Source organism: Lissotriton vulgaris, chromosome 5 (genome assembly GCF_964263255.1).
Source record: "Lissotriton vulgaris chromosome 5, aLisVul1.2, whole genome shotgun sequence".
Lineage (NCBI taxonomy): Eukaryota > Metazoa > Chordata > Amphibia > Caudata > Salamandridae > Lissotriton > Lissotriton vulgaris.
Window position 1 is genome coordinate 690,399,094 of NC_141693.1, and position 19,624 is coordinate 690,418,717.

Genomic DNA, 19,624 nt, shown 5'->3' on the forward strand with positions numbered 1-19,624 from the left:
ATTCAAAGGTCAATTGATGAACAAGAAGGCTAAAACAACAAGCATATAGTAGACATAAGTGAATCAGCCAGCGTTACAGGAGGAGGCATCCATGGCATCAGTATGATGAGCGTTGATGAAACTCTGAAGACGAAGCGGATCTTCATAAGTTGTTGTCCTGTTGTTAAAGGTGACCTTAAATAGGCATGGATGGAAGAGTCCGTATTGAGCGCCCATTGCACGAAGAGCAGGTCTCATGTTCAGAAAGGCCTTCCGCCTGTTCACGGTAGCCTTGGCGTAGTCTTGGGCAAAGAATAAAGTGGATCCAGACCAAGTAAATACGTTGAGAGAATTTGGCTGCAGATAGAACTTTCAATAAGTCTGTGTACTCCAAGAAATATAGGACCACACCTCTAGGTTTTTGCGAGGGAGAAGCAGAAGATGAAGGGCGACCCAATCTGTGCGCTCTATGAATATTAAGCACAGTACTTTCAGGCATATGAAGGACCTTGGGAATAAAAGATTTAAAGGAAGAGAGAGGGTCGGACCACTCTTGTCCTTCCTCAAGGCCGTAAATACGAAGGTTATTGCGTCTGTTGCGATTTTACAACTCTTCTACCTGTCGTTGAAGAAGAGAGACTTGGGATTGAAGAGGAGAGACTTTTGCACAGGTGTCAGAAATGGAAGAAATGGATTGTTCAGCTGCAGTGAGTCTGTTATCAAGTTGAGTCCAGGTATCAGTAAGGACTTGAAGTTTGGCGTTGGTGTCCTCTATGAAGGGACGTAACGCTCTAATCTCCTCTAGCAATACCTCCATTGAGACAGGCAAGGTTGATTTAGGCGGTGACGTAGGATTCTGCCTGAGGCGTTTAGTAAGGGATTTCCCAGAAGCCGCCATCTCCGGGTCAGATGCCGCCATGTCGTCTACTAGCTGAGAAGAATCTTGCAAGCGTGAGAATTCAGTGAAAATCTTCGAATTTTTGATACAAATGTGCTTCTTTGGAGGAGCTACAGAAAGGGAGCCTTTGGATCTGCCCATGTAGGAAAAAAAAGAAGAGTGTGGCCAAAACTCAGCAGAAAGGTAGTGAGAGAGAAAAAGGAGCAAAATGGCCACCACAGTTAGTCAGTTAGAATGGGCAATATTAACAATGCTGGAGATATGCGAGGAAAAAATGCCACTGTTTAAAGAACTGTAAAAAGTAAAAAATCAGGAGGAGCAAGTGAAAGAAAACCACAGTTATCCATTGGAAACGCTGAAAATCGGCACCTCAGCGCGAAAGAGAAAAACAAAATGGCGGTCGCTATGCAGTGATGTTGAAGAAAGAACTCACATAGTCCCAAAGTCGGCAAATTGCGGTGGAAAGGGGACCGGAAGGGTCTGAGGAGGTGGAGCAAATGTTCCGACGCCTCTACATCGGAAAAACAGCGCTGGAGGTGCAGAAAGGAGAGGGAGCCGCCCGAAGCCGCCGAGGAGCCTCACACGGGTGCCGCCTTTCCCGTTGGGCGCTAAGCCACGCCCCAAGGGTGTGAGATCTCTACATCTTACTCTATCATTATTTCTCACAAACAATGCAGCATTGGCAAATGAGCTCATACTTTTAGTAGTCATTCCTGGTCTTCTTACTTGCTTTCCTATATGTAGCCATAACCTGTCTGCTATTCTATTGAAGTTTGCGGTTCTCATCCTTGGTGCTGCATTGACTCTTTTGAGTTGGTGGTGGCATATTATTGTTATTATGTTTATTTCCTTACATGATTGGATCCACCGGTGCAGGCATAGAGGAATAGTGTGATGGTGCTTGTGTTAGGGTTTGTATTAGGTTTCCTAGTTCTTCCTCTGTGTCCCATTCATCTTCTGAGGCAGCATCTGTTAGCTCCTTATACTAAACGACACCAAATTATTTGGTGCGTCTTTTAATCTTTTTAAATCAGGGAAGGGGGGGGGGGAGTTAAAAGGAGCTGTGATCCATTCAGCTTCCTGTTAGTCAGTCAAAATCAAAGAGAATGGATCACTTGTACCTGCAGCCAGAGTTCAATGCGTTCTACCCATCAGTACTCGTCAGAGTACTTAACCCCTTCGCTGCGGGGCACAGCGCCCGCATGTTCATGACGAGCTGAGCTCGTCATGAGCTACAGTGCTCCTGTGCTCATGACGAGCTCAGCTCGTCACAGGTGCATTGGCTGCCGTGGAACGCTCAGCACAGCAGGGGAATTCTCCCCGCACCTGAGCGTTCCACGGCCATTGACGAGCTGAGCTCGTCATGAGCACCGGAGCACCGTGCCTCATGACGAGCTCAACTCGTCATGAGCCTGCAAGGTGTTAAAAAACCCTCATTCACATAGTCACGTTGTATGGCAGTTTATCTTGATTCTCAGCCTTTGCTAGATTCGTGACAGCATCATCACTGGGTCTCTTTCTGCATGCTTCCTACACCTGCAGGAAACCACTGGTTTTTACAGTAGTGATTAGAAATTGATGGCAAGTGAAATGTGCTCAAGTGAGGAGTGATCTTTAAAAAGTGATCTAACTGAATGGGCATCAAAGAAAGGTGTAATTCCGATCAACCAGTCCATCTCCAAAAAAGCTCAGGGACAGTGACAAATATCCTTGCTCTTTTTCTGTTAATAGACGCGACTATAAAAATTAAAAAGCCACTATTCGTCTGTTTTATCAACTACTCGTCGGCCTATGAAAACATAGATAGGGGGAAACTATCCGGTTGGGACATAGACTCGAAACCTTTGAACCAATTGATTTCACTTCATTCGGAGATATGAGTGCAAATGAAACTAGGATCAGGCAACTGTTTATCAAGAAAAATAAGGGCCACAAAGGGGGTGAAGCAGGGATGCGTCTTGCCCCGACTCTGTTCTTTATTTCCATCCTTTCGTCAGAGCTCAACACCTGTAACCATCATGGCCCAAACCAGGAAGGTTTAACACTGTCAAACTTATTGTATGCGGACGATCTAACACTGATAAGTAGAACCCCAGTTGGGTTGCAACATCTTATTAGTACCACAAGCAGTTTCTCAGACAAGAACAGATTATCAATAAACTTGAAAAAATCGAAAGTGATTATATTCAAGGGGAAGGACCAAAAACACTTTCTTAAATGGGAACTGCAAGGTCAACAGCTGGAGGTGGTCAAAGAATATAAATACTTGGGAATAACGTTCAATAGAAGGGGATCGTTTGGACAACAAAAAGCAATGATTAAAACAAGAGGGATCACTCGGGCATTAAAAAAACCTCAAGCAAAAAATAGCAGGACCGAGTCTAACTCCTTTACTAGTATTGCTTCGAGCAAAACTGCTACCATCCATTACTTATGGCAGCGAAAGTAAGAGAGGGAGAGATGAGTCAATTTTGGACAAAGTGATGTCAAAAACAATACGAATAATATTTAATCTCCCACAGTACACATCACCAGCACAACTAAGGCTAGAGTTAGGCCTCCAAAAACAGCAATTAGCTCGAAAAGGAGCGTATACCAAATGCTGGCACAAGATACAGGGAGCAGAGAAAGGCTCTCTGAACTCATTCTTATGGAACGAGCTAGAAAAGAAAAAAGACAGTCCTGCAATGATCTACCTCCAAACTCAATAAGATCTTTTGCCCTACAAGATCTCTGGGAACTTAATGGGGCTCATAAAATCTTTAAGAAGCTTGTAAATAAAACAGTTATGCTACTATCTCTGGAGGAAGACAAGGCAACATTGACTAAGAGGGCCCACGGGTGGTTTGTCATTCAGAGTTATACAAAGCCTATTTGGGAACAGGGTTCTCAAGAAAAGTGAAGGAGTCCTATTTGAAACTAAGGATGGGAATCCTACCTGTAAATCAGCTTCTGCCACCTTGGGAACGTATAGAAACAAAAATAAACTGCAGAACCTGTGGCGATTTTTAAAGATGACGTCCTGCATATACTGTGCAGCTGTACAGCTTTAAATAACGAGTGAAGACTGTTATTAAAACCATTCTAGAACCAAAGAGGAATACGAACACGCAGGCAAGCACTAATAGCCAGCTTTGAGGGGAATGACACTCAGCTAGCATGTAGGGTAGTCTGATTTATGAATATAGCAAAAAACAGTTTACATTTAACTACTAAGTGACGATTCGGTCAAAGTAGGATATTATCAAAAGATAGATCAAGCTGCATAACCTAGAATTCAGAAACTCTGCCTAAAGTTTTATATGCAGACTATTGTACCGACAGTATTTACAACAAGGGGTGGTGAGGGACAGAGTCTCTGAATTAAGCAGAAAGCTCTCACCCAGTCAAGAGATCAGGGCTAGATCCAACACCGTTTTTTAGCTCACTGCACCATCCCAGTTTCAGAACCTGGCTGTATGCAAATTAGTCTGTTCCTGTCCCAGTGCATGATGGGAACAGGGCAAACCAAACTACAAAAGCCAATTCTTACACTGGGAAGGAAACAAGCTCCCGGGGACCGGTTTCTGGCATTACAGCCTTCTTCGGCCCGGTTTGCTTGAATCCTGATGGTGCAATGAGCAAGGGTCTCACATCTGAGAATACCCTTCCACGCTTAGGGTGGACAAAAATATTTACAACAAGGGGTGGTGAGGGACAGAGTCTCTGAATTAAGCAGAAAGCTCTCACCCAGTCAAGAGATCAGGGCTAGATCCAACACCGTTTTTTAGCTCACTGCACCATCCCAGTTTCAGAACCTGGCTGTATGCAAATTAGTCTGTTCCTGTCCCAGTGCATGATGGGAACAGGGCAAACCAAACTACAAAAGCCAATTCTTACACTGGGAAGGAAACAAGCTCCCGGGGACTGGTTTCTGGCATTACAGCCGTCTTCGGCCCGGTTTGCTTGAATCCTGATGGTGCAATGAGCAAGGGTCTCACATCTGAGAATACCCTTCCACGCTTAGGGTGGACAAAAATATTTACAACAAGGGGTGGTGAGGGACAGAGTCTCTGAATTAAGCAGAAAGCTCTCACCCAGTCAAGAGATCAGGGCTAGATCCAACACCGTTTTTTAGCTCACTGCACCATCCCAGTTTCAGAACCTGGCTGTATGCAAATTAGTCTGTTCCTGTCCCAGTGCATGATGGGAACAGGTCACACCAAACTACAAAAGCCAATTCTTACACTGGGAAGGAAACAAGCTCCCGGGGACCGGTTTCTGGCATTACAGCCGTCTTCGGCCCGGTTTGCTTGAATCCTGATGGTGCAATGAGCAAGGGTCTCACATCTGAGAATACCCTTCCACGCTTAGGGTGGACAAAAATATTTACAACAAGGGGTGGTGAGGGACAGAGTCTCTGAATTAAGCAGAAAGCTCTCACCCAGTCAAGAGATCAGGGCTAGATCCAACACCGTTTTTTAGCTCACTGCACCATCCCAGTTTCAGAACCTGGCTGTATGCAAATTAGTCTGTTCCTGTCCCAGTGCATGATGGGAACAGGGCAAACCAAACTACAAAAGCCAATTCTTACACTGGGAAGGAAACAAGCTCCCGGGGACCGGTTTCTGGCATTACAGCCGTCTTCGGCCCGGTTTGCTTGAATCCTGATGGTGCAATGAGCAAGGGTCTCACATCTGAGAATACCCTTCCACGCTTAGGGTGGACAAAAATATTTACAACAAGGGGTGGTGAGGGACAGAGTCTCTGAATTAAGCAGAAAGCTCTCACCCAGTCAAGAGATCAGGGCTAGATCCAACACCGTTTTTTAGCTCACTGCACCATCCCAGTTTCAGAACCTGGCTGTATGCAAATTAGTCTGTTCCTGTCCCAGTGCATGATGGGAACAGGGCAAACCAAACTACAAAAGCCAATTCTTACACTGGGAAGGAAACAAGCTCCCGGGGACCGGTTTCTGGCATTACAGCCGTCTTCGGCCCGGTTTGCTTGAATCCTGATGGTGCAATGAGCAAGGGTCTCACATCTGAGAATACCCTTCCACGCTTAGGGTGGACAAAAATATTTACAACAAGGGGTGGTGAGGGACAGAATCTCTGAATTAAGCAGAAAGCTCTCACCCAGTCAAGAGATCAGGGCTAGATCCAACACCGTTTTTTAGCTCACTGCACCATCCCAGTTTCAGAACCTGGCTGTATGCAAATTAGTCTGTTCCTGTCCCAGTGCATGATGGGAACAGGGCAAACCAAACTACAAAAGCCAATTCTTACACTGGGAAGGAAACAAGCTCCCGGGGACCGGTTTCTGGCATTACAGCCGTCTTCGGCCCGGTTTGCTTGAATCCTGATGGTGCAATGAGCAAGGGTCTCACATCTGAGAATACCCTTCCACGCTTAGGGTGGACAAAAATATTTACAACAAGGGGTGGTGAGGGACAGAGTCTCTGAATTAAGCAGAAAGCTCTCACCCAGTCAAGAGATCAGGGCTAGATCCAACACCGTTTTTTAGCTCACTGCACCATCCCAGTTTCAGAACCTGGCTGTATGCAAATTAGTCTGTTCCTGTCGCAGTGCATGTACCGACAGAGCAAACCAGTTTTGTGCTTTTCGGTATCGTGAGCGGAATTCAATAACAGTTAATATGGAATGTTCAGGTTCGTTTACTGTATTTTTAACCTTGCACAGAAATGGAATTTCATGTGTATTTTAACAACTTTTTACCCTGTCTAATTGTAATTCATGAGTATTTTTAACATAGACTGCTTTTGAATGTGTTTTTCCCATTGCAAGGATTTTAACTTATCGCTTGCAGTACCGGACCAGAGAACACCTGCCCGAACCCATTGGGGAGACCATAGCTTGTGTGGATAGTGGGCGCTGGACTGCGAGTCCCAGCAGGCTGAGCGCTTGAATCATCAGCGCACCTGCGACTCTTCCCGCCCCACCCCTCCCCTGTTGCTGATAACGGCTCGCGGCCCCCGATTCGCGGGAGCCGTTCGCAGCCGTCCTGTGGAGAGACTGTTGCTGTTCGTATGAGGAGTGTCCTTTGTCCTTTGGAGTACCGGACCGCAGAACACCTGCCCGAACCCATTGGGGAGACCAGAGCTTGTGTGGATAGTGGGCGCGGGACAGCGAGTCCCAGCAGGCTGAGCGCTCGAATCATCAGCGCACCTGCGACTCTTCCCGCCCCACCCCTCCCCTGTTGCTGATAACGGCTCGCGGGAGCCACTCGCAGACGTCCTGTGGAGAGACTGTTGCTGTTCGTATGAGGAGTGTCCTTTGGAGTACCGGACCGGAGAACACCTGCCCGAACCCATTGGGGAGACCAAAGCTTGTGTGGATAGTGGGCGCAGGACTGCGAGTCCCAGCAGGCTGAGCGCTCGAATCATCAGCTCACCTGCGACTCTTCCCGCCCCACCCCTCCTCTGTTGCTGATAACGGCTCGCGGCCCCCGATTCGCGGGAGCCGTTCGCAGCCGTCCTGTGGAGAGACTGTTGCTGTTCGTATGAGGAGTGTCCTTTGTCCTTTGGAGTACCGGACCGCAGAACACCTGCCCGAACCCATTGGGGAGACCAGAGCTTGTGTGGATAGTGGGCGCGGGACAGCGAGTCCCAGCAGGCTGAGCGCTCGAATCATCAGCGCACCTGCGACTCTTCCCGCCCCACCCCTCCCCTGTTGCTGATAACGGCTCGCGGGAGCCACTCGCAGACGTCCTGTGGAGAGACTGTTGCTGTTCGTATGAGGAGTGTCCTTTGGAGTACCGGACCGGAGAACACCTGCCCGAACCCATTGGGGAGACCAAAGCTTGTGTGGATAGTGGGCGCAGGACTGCGAGTCCCAGCAGGCTGAGCGCTCGAATCATCAGCGCACCTGCGACTCTTCCCGCCCCACCCCCTCCCCTGTATATAGGTCAGCCCACTACCGCGCACGCGGGACACGTGCGGGACGGCGCCGGGCCAAGGGTGGGCCCGTTTGTGCCCGTTCGTGACCAGTCTTGACCGGACCGGGCCCCCCTCTTGCATCTGGCCTTTTGTAAACGTCCGTCTGTTAAACTGGTACCACATGGCTGGACGCGAAACTAGGAGCAAGAGGTCGTTAGTTGGAGGGTCTACAGTCGGAGGTATGGAAACATTCCTCATTAGAGCTAACTCTATCATTGACACCGAAATCACTGTCCTGGAAAAACGCCTACCCCAAGAACTATCGGCTATCAAGAGATCCTCCCTGGGACCAATTGCTAACGCTAAAACGCCCGAAAGGCCTATAGATCTTGTTATTGCTACTCCTGGTGTGGCTGGCCAAGCTACCATCCCAGAAGTTTGATGAACACTCTACACCGGACTTGGACATCTTGGTCAATGAGATACTACCTGAAATTAATTTAATCCTTGATAACCATGTATCTAACACTTCTGATCATGATGTTACTGTCAATAACACTCTGTCACAGGGGGTTAAAGAAGGAGCTACCTCAAAAAGAAAGAGGGCTTACAATAAGAAAGTTGGAAGCAAGGCAAAATCAGCTAAGTTACAACATGATACCTCGCCTGCTCCAACTGCTTTAACTCAATCCCTTCCCCCTAACCTTCTTAGTAATGATGTATTAACTGAAAGTATGGGTGCCTTATTTAAATCGATCTTATTTCCTCTAGAAGCTAAATTGGAGCGAATTGAACTTAGACTGTCAAATATAGAGAAAGTCACAGCTGCCATATTAGCAAATTCCAACAAGCCCTGTAACCCAACTACTACGTCAACTATCATCACTTTCCCTGGACTCCCATCGGGGGGGAGGGGCAACCGCCCAACTAGTTAACGAGGCCCAAAAATGTACTTGTCCACCCATAGGCTCTTAGGGCCCTAACCCGGTAAATATTGTCCCCGCTCAGCAAATACCTGCACCCCTACCGTGTAATGTTAAAGCCAATGGGTTAACTGATAATGGTCAAACAGGCTCCCCAGTTAAAGAGTTTAGAGCCCCTAGACCTCGTTGACCAGATCTTCCACCGGAAGCTAATCGCTTTATGGTAGTTTTAGCGGGTGCACCCACCTTGGAAGCTGGGGAAGCTGAAACCTTTCATGCCTTAAAACGTAAGGTTGTCAAGTGGCTCAATTGGAACAGACCCTTGTCGGCCCACCTCCACAATGAAATTATCATGGTAAGAAGGGTTCCTTGGCTGGGTAAAACTGTTAAGACCATAAATGGGGATTGCATAACGGTTAATTTTAGAGACCCTAGAACCGTCTCGCATATTTGTGCGGGTTTTAATAGATCTTTTGACTTCACCATCCAGACCCTTCCACTGTCCTTCTTTTTTCCACCCAATTCTATGATCCATGGTAGAGGTAGAGATGACTGGACCAGGGTTGAGCGGAGGGGTAGACAAAGAAGACACGAAGTAAGACCGGCCCTATTGCCCCTGAATGCTCCCTTTTGTGATTATAATCGGTTCAGTTGTTTTGATGGAATTGATTGACTACCCCCAGCCACTGAGTCATCGTCAACGACACGATTTTGTAAAGGTTTAATGGCTGAAGAGGTTGAGCAAAATGTAAACCCCCTTGTAGAGTGATTGTCAGTGGTTGTAGCCCCTACCGAGCTTCTCTTCCCCTACTACCATTAATTCCTTAGAGCAACCTCAGGATGTAGATCATGGGGTCATCCTCCCCCCATTGGTCCCCCCGGTCAATTTAGAGGTGTCGCTATCAACCTCAGTATCCCCAAGTGATCCTGGGATCACAGAGCCAGTCCCCTGTGTTCCTGGTTTCAAAATTATGAGCTGGAATATTGCCGGTTGGCGACAGAAGGTTTCGTCTCTTGGTTGGAGGGAATCCATTTCCAAGTTTGACATTCTCTGCCTACAAGAGACTTGGTCTACGACAGACATCAATTTTGATGGCTTTGTGTCCTACAATTGTCTAGCGCAAGAGTCCACTATGGGTAGGGCAAAAGGTGGGCTCGTAATTTTATTGTCTGTTAACTTCCCAGTCCGCGTGAAATCCCATTCTACAGTAGGATCCCATTCACAAATACTATGGTTGGAACAAAGAGGGGGCCGTGATACTTTGTTAATTAATCACTATAACAATATATTTGACCCCACGAGTACTTGTGTTGTAAATGATCTTGAGGCAGCTGTCAAGAAAATGTGTAGGAATATTTTTAATCCTTATAACAATGTTTGGGGAGGGGATTTCAATATTCAAACTTGTCCCTACTCATTTACAAATGTATGTGGGTTTGACGGGGCTAATGGAGAGGACTGGGCTCATTTTATTCATACATCTTACGGCGACTCCCTTAATACTCTTTTGCTTAATTTTGATTTGTTAATCCTTCAACCTGCTGTGAATAGAGATGGTAATATTGTACCGACCTTTGTAGGGAGGAACTCAGCCTCCGTTATTGATCATTTGTTGATTTCTGTACATATTGCCCCACTCTGTGCTGTTCCTAAAATTGTTGATTTTGGCCTCAGTAATCATAATGCCATTACTATGTCGACTTCTATCTTGGGGTCTATGCCTACACTTAAGCATATGATTGTTGATGAAATTACCCCTTGTAGGCAAAATGGTATTAGGATCAAATGGTGTGGGGAAAACTCTGACAAACTGCTGCGGAAAATAGTGGAAGCTGGCTCTGAAGAGCTACTCCGCTGTCTTGATGACGATGCTGCCCCATTGTGTATTATCTCAGAATTTGAAAAACTCAGCGACATTATTAAAAGGTCCCTCACCATTACTAAGGTTAAATCTAAGAGGGCAACTGTAGGTTGGTTTGATAGAGAATGCACAAACTCATTACAAGAACTAAAGAGGGCACTCTCAAGCCACCCTAGAGACAGGGAAGCCATAATACTTCTTAGGGCAACCTACAAACTCCAGTTGACTCGTTGAAAACAGGAGCTTAGGGAGCAAGCGTGGGACAACTTGACTAAAGCGGCGGAGTTGCGAGACAGCAAGTTATTCTGGAGTACTGTTAACAGCCCATTCCTCCAAAAGGAGGAATTCCCAGTTCTAACAGCTCAGGTCAGTGAGGATAACTGGGTCCAATATTTTACTGGAATTTTCGACCCGGCCAGGGAGGACAATGTTAGTTTAAGTGCTGATATCATAGGATCTAAACTACCTCTGGAGATTACACTACTAGAAGTTGATAATGCTATCCGTAACAGCAAGGGGGGGAAGGCCCCAGGACCAGACGGAGTTCCGGTCGACTTGTATAAAACTGATCTGGCGCTATGGAGTCCCCTCCTGACCCAGGTTTTTAATGCCTCCGTTAACGATAGTACACCTTCTATGTGGAGTGAATTCATAATTTTGCCGATTTACAAGAAGGGAGATAGGGCGGCAGTTCTTGGCCTCTCCTCTATCTCCCTTCTGGATTCTTCGCTGAAAATTATGAGTAGGGTCTTACTGTTACTTCTGGAGGAATGGGCTGAAGCTAACACTATCCTTGCTGACTCCCAATTTGGTTTCCGGAAGGGTCTCTGCGCTATTGAGCAGTGTATTATTCTAGATCTTATCATCAGGAAATACACCAAAGCTAAACAGGGCTCTCTATTCCTCTGCTTCGCAGACCTCTCTAGTGCCTTTGATCTGGTGGATCATTCTCTTTTGTGGTCCACCTTACTTGAAATGGGAGCTCCGGCTGCAATTATTTACTTCCTGGCCAGACTATACAACAAGCTGTCAGCACAGATTCGCTTTGGCCAAGCGGGGGAATGCACAAAGAAGATCAAGGTCAAATCCGGCATCAGGCAAGGTTGTGTTTTAGCCCCGCTACTTTTCACCCTTTTTATAAATGCCATGGAATCTGACTTGAAGAAGGTCCAAGCAGATGCCCCCCAAGTTGAGGGCCAAGCAATCCCGGTACTGCTTTATGCAGACAATACTGTCCTACTCTCGAGAACTCCAATTGGTCTGCAAAAACTAATGAACCATTTCTATGATTTCATTAAGGGGAGGAAATTAAAAATCAATAACTCTAAAACTTTTATCATGGCTTGCGGGAAAAAGGTGAAACAGCTTAAACCGTTCCAGTTTAAGGAACTTAGAATTGAGGTTGTGGACAAATTCTGCTATCTAGGTATAACCTTCAGTAACAGTGGGTCGTGGGCCCCAGAGCTACATAACATCAAGGCCAAGATGGGTAAGGGGTCCACAGGAGTCTTTCGTTTTGCTTCTAAACTGGGCAGTCGTCGAATTCCTGATATGTTAAATATCTACTGGCACACATGTGCTTCAGTTGCTCTTTATGGTTCGGGGGTGTGGGGTCACTGGAACCAAGGGGACTTGCAAATAGTTGAAAATACTTTCCTTAAGAGACTCCTCTGTCTCCCACCCTCGGCATCCACCGAACTGATTCATAAAGAGGTGGGGTTGGAATACCTGACCGACCTAACAGGATTGAGACCCCTTATGGTTTGGAGGTCAATTTGGGCCAAGGACGAAACAGTCTTCACTAGGCGAATAATACAAGACTGTCTTCGCCTGGATAAAGTCCGCCAGATCCCCTAGTTAAAATAAGTCTTAACATCTTATAAAGAAATGTTTGATCTGGATGCTTTCAGTGACCCTGTATGTGCAATCAATATACCTAAACAGGTGGTCAAATGTGTTTTTGGGGGGTCAAATCCAATATGCGTAAAGGTCAATGTAGCCACTTTACAACTCATGTTTTTTATAAATCTATTAATGTGGAAGGTTATGGCATGCCTATGTATTTAAAAGTAATTACCAAGCAGTCACATCAGTTTGTTCTTACAAGGCTGAGATTAGGCATTGTCCATAACCTGGTGGCATTCCCCGGATGAAAAACTATACTTCAACCCCCTGCCCATGTGATGGAACCACCAAACAGAGCACGCTGCACTTTATGCTAATTTGCCCCCTGTATTTGCAACTCTGTATTTTTTATCTCAAACCTCTTTTTAAGAAATACTCTGTGTTTACAGTTGCAAATGCTATGAGTCTCGTATTTGCACTTGATAGCACGGATATCTGTTTTTTAACTGCAACCTTTATTCTAAAATCAATATCCATCAGGAAAAGCTTGGAATTCTAATTATGCCTTTTGTGTAGTAATTGCTGCTAAGTTCATTGTATTCCTTCCAATCGAATTGTCTTAAATCTTGTACATACTGTAACTCTTTTTTAACAATCTTCATGTGTTGTTTTTAATATTCTGATTGCTTTTATGATTGTTTATTGAATAATCGAATAAAGCTTATGAATTGAACTGAACTAATCACGAAATAAAGATTTTGTGTACCTTTGTACCTTTCACATCCTGCTGCTCGGGGCAATAGATTTGGGTATATTCCTACATATGCAGGAGGTGTAGGTGTGTGTCATAGGCTCTGCCTCTGTTTCTTTATTCTTATATTCAAGCAGGCTTTCAGTTGGCAGTTCTTCTTGATTTTCAAAGTTGTTTTTAAATGTAGACCATAAGCTAAGAATGGACTCTCTTGGGGGAGGAGCCAAGCAGGCATTCGAAATGGCCGCATAGTCGCTCGGCTCCGCGAGCCCTTTCGCCCCACACGTCTATCCTGACGTCTATCCTGAGCTGTGAAGGCATACTTTGCTAGGAGAAGGAAAACGAACACGGAGCTCTGGTGTGCAGCGGATCCTGAGAACTGTCCCAGTCTGCTCCGCGGCATACGCGGTGATGGGACCGGGGCGTTGCCTCGGCGGGGCCTCCGGCCGCGGCGCTAGCATCAACGGCCGTTGCTGACGATAAGGGGCCTGCCGGTGGGTGCCATTGACGTGAAAGACCGCTTCTGGCGGTGAAGACCCGGTCCGCTTGTCGGCGACCCTTGAGGAGCAGTGGGGTGGCACTGTATCGGAGGGGGCGCTTGACTTCTGCCCCCCTCCCCAAACTTTGTTGCCCGGGCATAATCAAGGTCTGCCCCCGATATTGGCGGGCGACTCCCGGGGCCCGGCCGGGACTTTAGCCTTTTGGTGGCTTTCCTTTCTGGGGCCTGCCCCACAGTTTGTTTGCCCTAGAGACGCATCCCGTGGCGCCCCCGTGGTGAGGCCTAGTCCCTGAGCGTGGAAGAGGGACGGGGCCTGCTGGATCAAGATGGCGGCTGGTGCCCTCCTTTACGACCTGAGTCCAAGTCGGACGGCTGATGTACGGATGGGGCCGGGAGGCTCGCAACACACAAAGGAGTTCATTTTCCGAGACGTGATAGCTGCCTTAACGGTTTTGCACGAGACTATGCTTTGCCATGCTCGAGACTTGGGCGGAAGAATGGACGCCATTGTTGTTTCGCCATCCTTGGCGGCCACGCCCCGATTCCACGGGACTGCCGGTGAACTTGCTGCTGAGCCCATGGAGGAAGTTCTGGCTCCGCGGGGGCACCGGGGGCCGCTTGAGGATCGGGCTCCCGTGCCCGAGCCCGAGCGGGCCAACTTGATTGCTCGTCTGGATGTCTCCTTGGGACACTTGTCCAGCTGGCGGCTGGGGGTGGAGTGCTGTTTCTCCTCTTGGACTGGCCTGGTCGTGTCGCAGCGGTGGCTGGACTGTGTGACTTTCCTCTCCTTGCTGGCGTGGTTGTTTGTGAGCTTCGGGAGGCTCCCGGGACCGGCGTTGATATTGTCGGATCTTTGCTGTTTATACTTTGAAGGGCTTGGATTGTTGTACTCTTCCATGGCTGCGCCCCAGACGGACTCGCTCATACTGTTTGGACCCTCAGGATTGTGCTCTAAATTGATTAACGAGAGGATTTCTGGCGGGGCCACTGCCAGACAGGGTCAGGGATGATGTGTTAATGGTCAATTAGTAATATTATTGACAGACGGTGCAGTGGGTAGGTTCGATCGATATCTCATCGTGCTTAGGCTCGGGGTTTGTTATTCTCCAGTACAGTATTACTTCCATCCTAGGATTTCCGTTGTGTAGGGGTGAAGGGCGGGGCCGGGCGGCATGATGAGGGCCCTCCTCCGCTTACTTTCTTGCTTTCTTTCTCTGTCTTTCTATATTTCGGGTCTCTATTAGGGCGACAGGCACGCTGCTGGGGGGGTAGGCCATGGCCTTCTGCGGTTGTGCAGGGTGGGGGTTGTGGGGTGGGGTTTTGATCGATATTTGTTTCTATGGCCCTTTAGTCTTTTTTTCCTTTTCAGTGTCGTCGTCACTCATGCTCTTTGCGATCTGTTTGGTGTTGAGGGGCGGGGTTAGATTTGCTACCCGATGGGGCTCCTTCATATCACTATTGTTTGCAGATATCCTGTTTTTCACATTATTGTGGGACTGAGTACGATTGTGCGACACTTCTTTAGTTTCATATTTGAAAAATGAACTTCTCAAATCCTGATTTTCAACTGTTGTGTATGATTACAAGTTCCGCACTGTTATTTTCTTATCCCGGGTCTCGAACTGCTATAATTACGTATAGTGCTTGCTTTACTCCAGCCATGTTTAGCGGCCGGCCGGGATGGTTGTAGGCCCATACCTGTAACTGCATGTACTACAAATAAAGGTTCAAAAAAAAAAAAGAATGGACTCTCTTTATTTCATTTATTTCCGTTCTATTTAGCCCTGATACATGTTAATGTGTGTGCTATGATGTCTTTGTCTAATGAGCCATCTTTTGGCCACAGATGTGAACTTTTTGTGGTTCCCCTGTGCCATTCTTGGTTATATTTGTTTATTCTTTTCATGTCACTTAGAAATGCCTTTAGCATGTGTTCTAGGGGAGACCACAGTTAATCCTCTGAATGTATATCTTGTATTAGTAGAATTGCATAAATCATTCATTTTACTATTCATCTTGCATGCCTGTAATATGTGTCGCATTCTACCTGCGGTGTGTCTAAGCTTTTAATCTAGTATTTGGTAGCTAACTGTCCTTCAATCTTTTTGGACTATTTTAGTTCTTTTTAGAGCCTTTATGTATTTCAATATACTTGCTTATTTATTCTAAACTACATCTGATATGCCCTGGTCTGGGTTGACCCTCTAACCATAGAACAAGGTTTTTATCTATTCCTTTGAACATATTTCTTCTCTCAGAAATACTTTCCTTACTGGTCTGTGGTGTGGAGCTCCTGATTGCACACCCTAGATGCCTTGTGCTCATTTATCATAACAATTTTCTTTTAAACTTTCACAACCTTACTTCAATTGTTATAATTCATGTAGTCTGCATTGGCCACACCTTATGACAGCCACCACCTCAGGGGGAGAAGTTCCCATGAAAATAGACAAACTTTTGATCAAACAGGTGTCTGCTAACCTTCTGCGAGAAATGTGCAGTTCTATTCCCAACGGACAGTCTCCTGTCCGTCGGTTGCCGTCGGTGATGACCTCCATGATGTCTACTTGCTGGCTCACCAGAATGTTGGTTAGATTTTAATTGAAGTAGGAAAACAAGCAAGAGTAAGTGATAAAGTATAAAGGTTTTATTTTACAGTGGCTGGGAGAGTGATGAACCCAGGTAGGATTGCTACCTAACTCTCAAATTGGCTACAGCAGGTAGGCCTTTATATAGTGTATTTTTGCAGAATCATATATATATATATATATTAATCATGTGACCGACAATGTACAGATGTGGTATATTTGAGCAACATTACACTACTAAAGCCTAACCTCCCACCCTCCTATGTTCATTGGCGCAATCATCTGACTATGTGTTATTTGTGCCATCTGACTACGTGTTGTTTGGTTTGTTCAATTTGACTACGTGTCTATTTCTTAAACATCAACACAGCAGAATGTGTGATCCCATTGCAACTCTTTTTGATCTTTCCTGCGTCTTATCTTTCCCTACTAAATTGACCTCAAAGCTGATTGGTTGCATGCATCTCACCCCCGTACCACCCCTCACACGATGATTCTCTGGAGGTACAGTGAATACCGGTTGGTTTATTGTACTAGAGACTTCTTGATTTGGTTGTTTTGTTGATTACTGGCTGCCGTCAGTATGTATGAAAGGTTAAATCTGTTCTCTCTCTGAACTTGTCTACAGTAATTAATTAACTCAAAGCATTTGGCACATATTGCTGTCTAATCATGTACATTTGTGTCTGGGTGCAGGTGAGGTTTTTCAGTGGCGCTTTCTCAGTCTCACTCCTCACTGTCTATATTAACACTTTCTATACTAACAGTGTGAAATTGAAGGGGTGTATAAAAAGTGTAAAATAAATGTGATATGTGCAGTGAGTGGTGCAATGACTGTGTGATAGTGTGAAGGGCTGGCTGCTGTGTGACAGGAGAAAGCAATATGATCAGTCCAACTCTGCAGAAGTGTGATAGCAAAGGAGCATAGTCTTGTACTGTTTTATTTTTATAAATGGATTGGTAGGTGTGTCTACTCTTTCAATTGGCATCAATTGTGTAGTTTTGTGAACACATACCATGGTTGATGTTGTGATCCTTAGCATGAGTTTCTCAAAATTACACTTGCAGCCACCATGGAACCGCCAAAGCATCAGATGCATCATAATCTGCTCGGCGGTACAACAAATGCATTTGTGGAATCGGAATCCCTATGAACAGCCTTTCCGACTGACGCGATCCTGCCGGAGTCGTCTCTGACCAATGCAGTCCTGTCTGAGTCTTCTTTGACTCCTTCAGTCAGAAAATAGACTTGTATGCATCATAATACGGCGGTCGGAGACACCGAGGATGAGTCAGTCAGAATCTCACTGCGGCCATGTCGGTCGGATGGTCATTCCGCCCCACATCGTAATCAGGTCCAAAGTGTTGTATTAACGGCACAGGCAATAAATAGATGCCTAGCTATGTGAACAACATGAGTATATAAGCATTAAGATACCTAACCAAGCTCAATAAAGGTAACAAATATGCCCACTGTCTCCACCGGTTTCACGTCCCTCCCACTGAACCTACTATGCAAGCAAACGAAAGTAGAAAGTGCCCTATACTTTTATGCATTTTTATTTCTTGAGCCAGTTGTATGCAGTATGCTCATAGCAAGCAAGTAGTGTTATGTGTCTATGTAGATCATAAGCCCTGTGAACACCGCCACAATACACATAACAGATACTGTTAGACTAAGGACAACAGTTCTTTGTTAGCATTCTGAGATTCAAAGTTCCCTATCCAAAAATACAATAATCCATTCTACAATTTTTCTACAAACGTGCAAAGGATATCACACTGTTCGAGGCATATGGGCTGCAGATGGTACATTATGAATAGATCGCCATCTGGTGTTGGGCTCGGATGATTGCACTTTGTTTTTCTCTTGGAGAGTCTTTTGTGTTTTGGTGACTCCTCCCTTAGTTGGTAGTGCGCATGGGCATCGGCTCCATCCTTAGATTGTTTTTTTCCGCCATCGGGTTCGGATGAGGATCGAGACGCTCCAGATCAACTTCAGAAGAAAGTGATTTATCGGCGCGTATTCCATTTCCAATTCGACGGTATTGTTATCGAACGCGTGCATTTCCATTCCGACGCGTTCCAAATAAAAAATCGGACAGAAAAACTTGGATCTACGTCGAAGAACAGGAGGCCTTTCTCGACGCAGTCAAGCCCGGAGTCCATGGAAAGGACTCCATTCAAAAAATGTCCAACGTGTGGTGCTAAGTTCCCACACAAGGACCTACACGAGGTGTGCAACCTCTGTCTATCGCCTGAACACGAATCCAGGGACTGCGAAGCCTGTGCAGCATTCTCCTCCAAGTTAACGATTAGAAATCGTCGAGCTCGAAGACACGAGGTTTCCAGAATGCAGGCGGAAGCGATCCCAGAGTTGTTCGGAGACGACCAAATCGAGGAAGAAGAAGAACAGTCGGGGTCGGAAGGGGACCAGTCGGAGACCGAAGAACTCATCGATCAACAAACCGTGAGTGACGACGTCCCCTTACCGAAAAACCGACCCCGTGCGGTAACGACCCCGCCCTCGGGCCCGGTCAAACCGCTGAAAAAAGTTTCCGACGCCCCGCCCTCGGGCCCGGCAACGAAACCGAAACTGAAACCGAAACACTCGGACTCCCACCATGTCGGATCCGAGAAAAGGGCGACATCGACTCCGGAACCGAGGCTACATGCAAAAGGGAGCTCGGTATCGAAACATTCCATGTCGAAACATAAATATGACTTATCGCCCAAGAGACACTCGATACCAAGAAAATCGGAATCGAGCAGGCATTCGGTGTCGAAAACAACAAGATCTGACGATCGAAAACTAAAGCACCTCTCGGAACCAGGACCTTCGGTACCGATGCAGGAGCAACAAACAGATCCCAAACAAAAGATCTTGTTTATTGATCCACAAACTGGAAAAGTGGTCACAAAGAAGAGAAAGAGTGAACAGTCAGAAGATAAACTTCTTCCTCCAAAAAAGAGAACAATGGGGACCAATATAACTCCTCCTGCTTCTCCTCGTTCTAGAGTCACTCCCTCTTCTCCTATTCCTCACAATAGGCAAAATATTCCTACACCTTCCACACCAAGACCAGCTACACCTCAGTCAGATGTAGACAGTGATCTAGGGGAGGGAGAACCTCAGGGGGATGACGAGACTATCCCAGATGAGGAAGACCCATGGGAAAATTATGATGTAGGGTCAGATGAGGACAATGACCCAGAGCTATATCCATCAAAGCCTTCACCACCTGATGATAACACAGGGTTTGTGCAGCTCATTAATAGGGCAGCAAAATATCACAAACTAGATATGCACACAGAACCTCAGATAGAGGATTTCTTGTTAGAGACTCTACCTAATGCACAGAGAACATCAGGTACTCTTCCTATGTTAAAGGGTCTTCTTAG

At 46.3% G+C, this 19,624-nt stretch overlaps 1 protein-coding gene across 1 annotated transcript in view; it reads left to right on the forward strand.

Annotated features, from left to right (window-relative positions):
• The window catches only part of AIFM2 (AIF family member 2, ferroptosis suppressor), a 408,648-nt gene that overhangs the window by 384,074 nt on the left and 4,950 nt on the right, over nucleotides 1–19,624 (forward strand). The gene's annotated exons all lie outside the window — the stretch shown is intronic.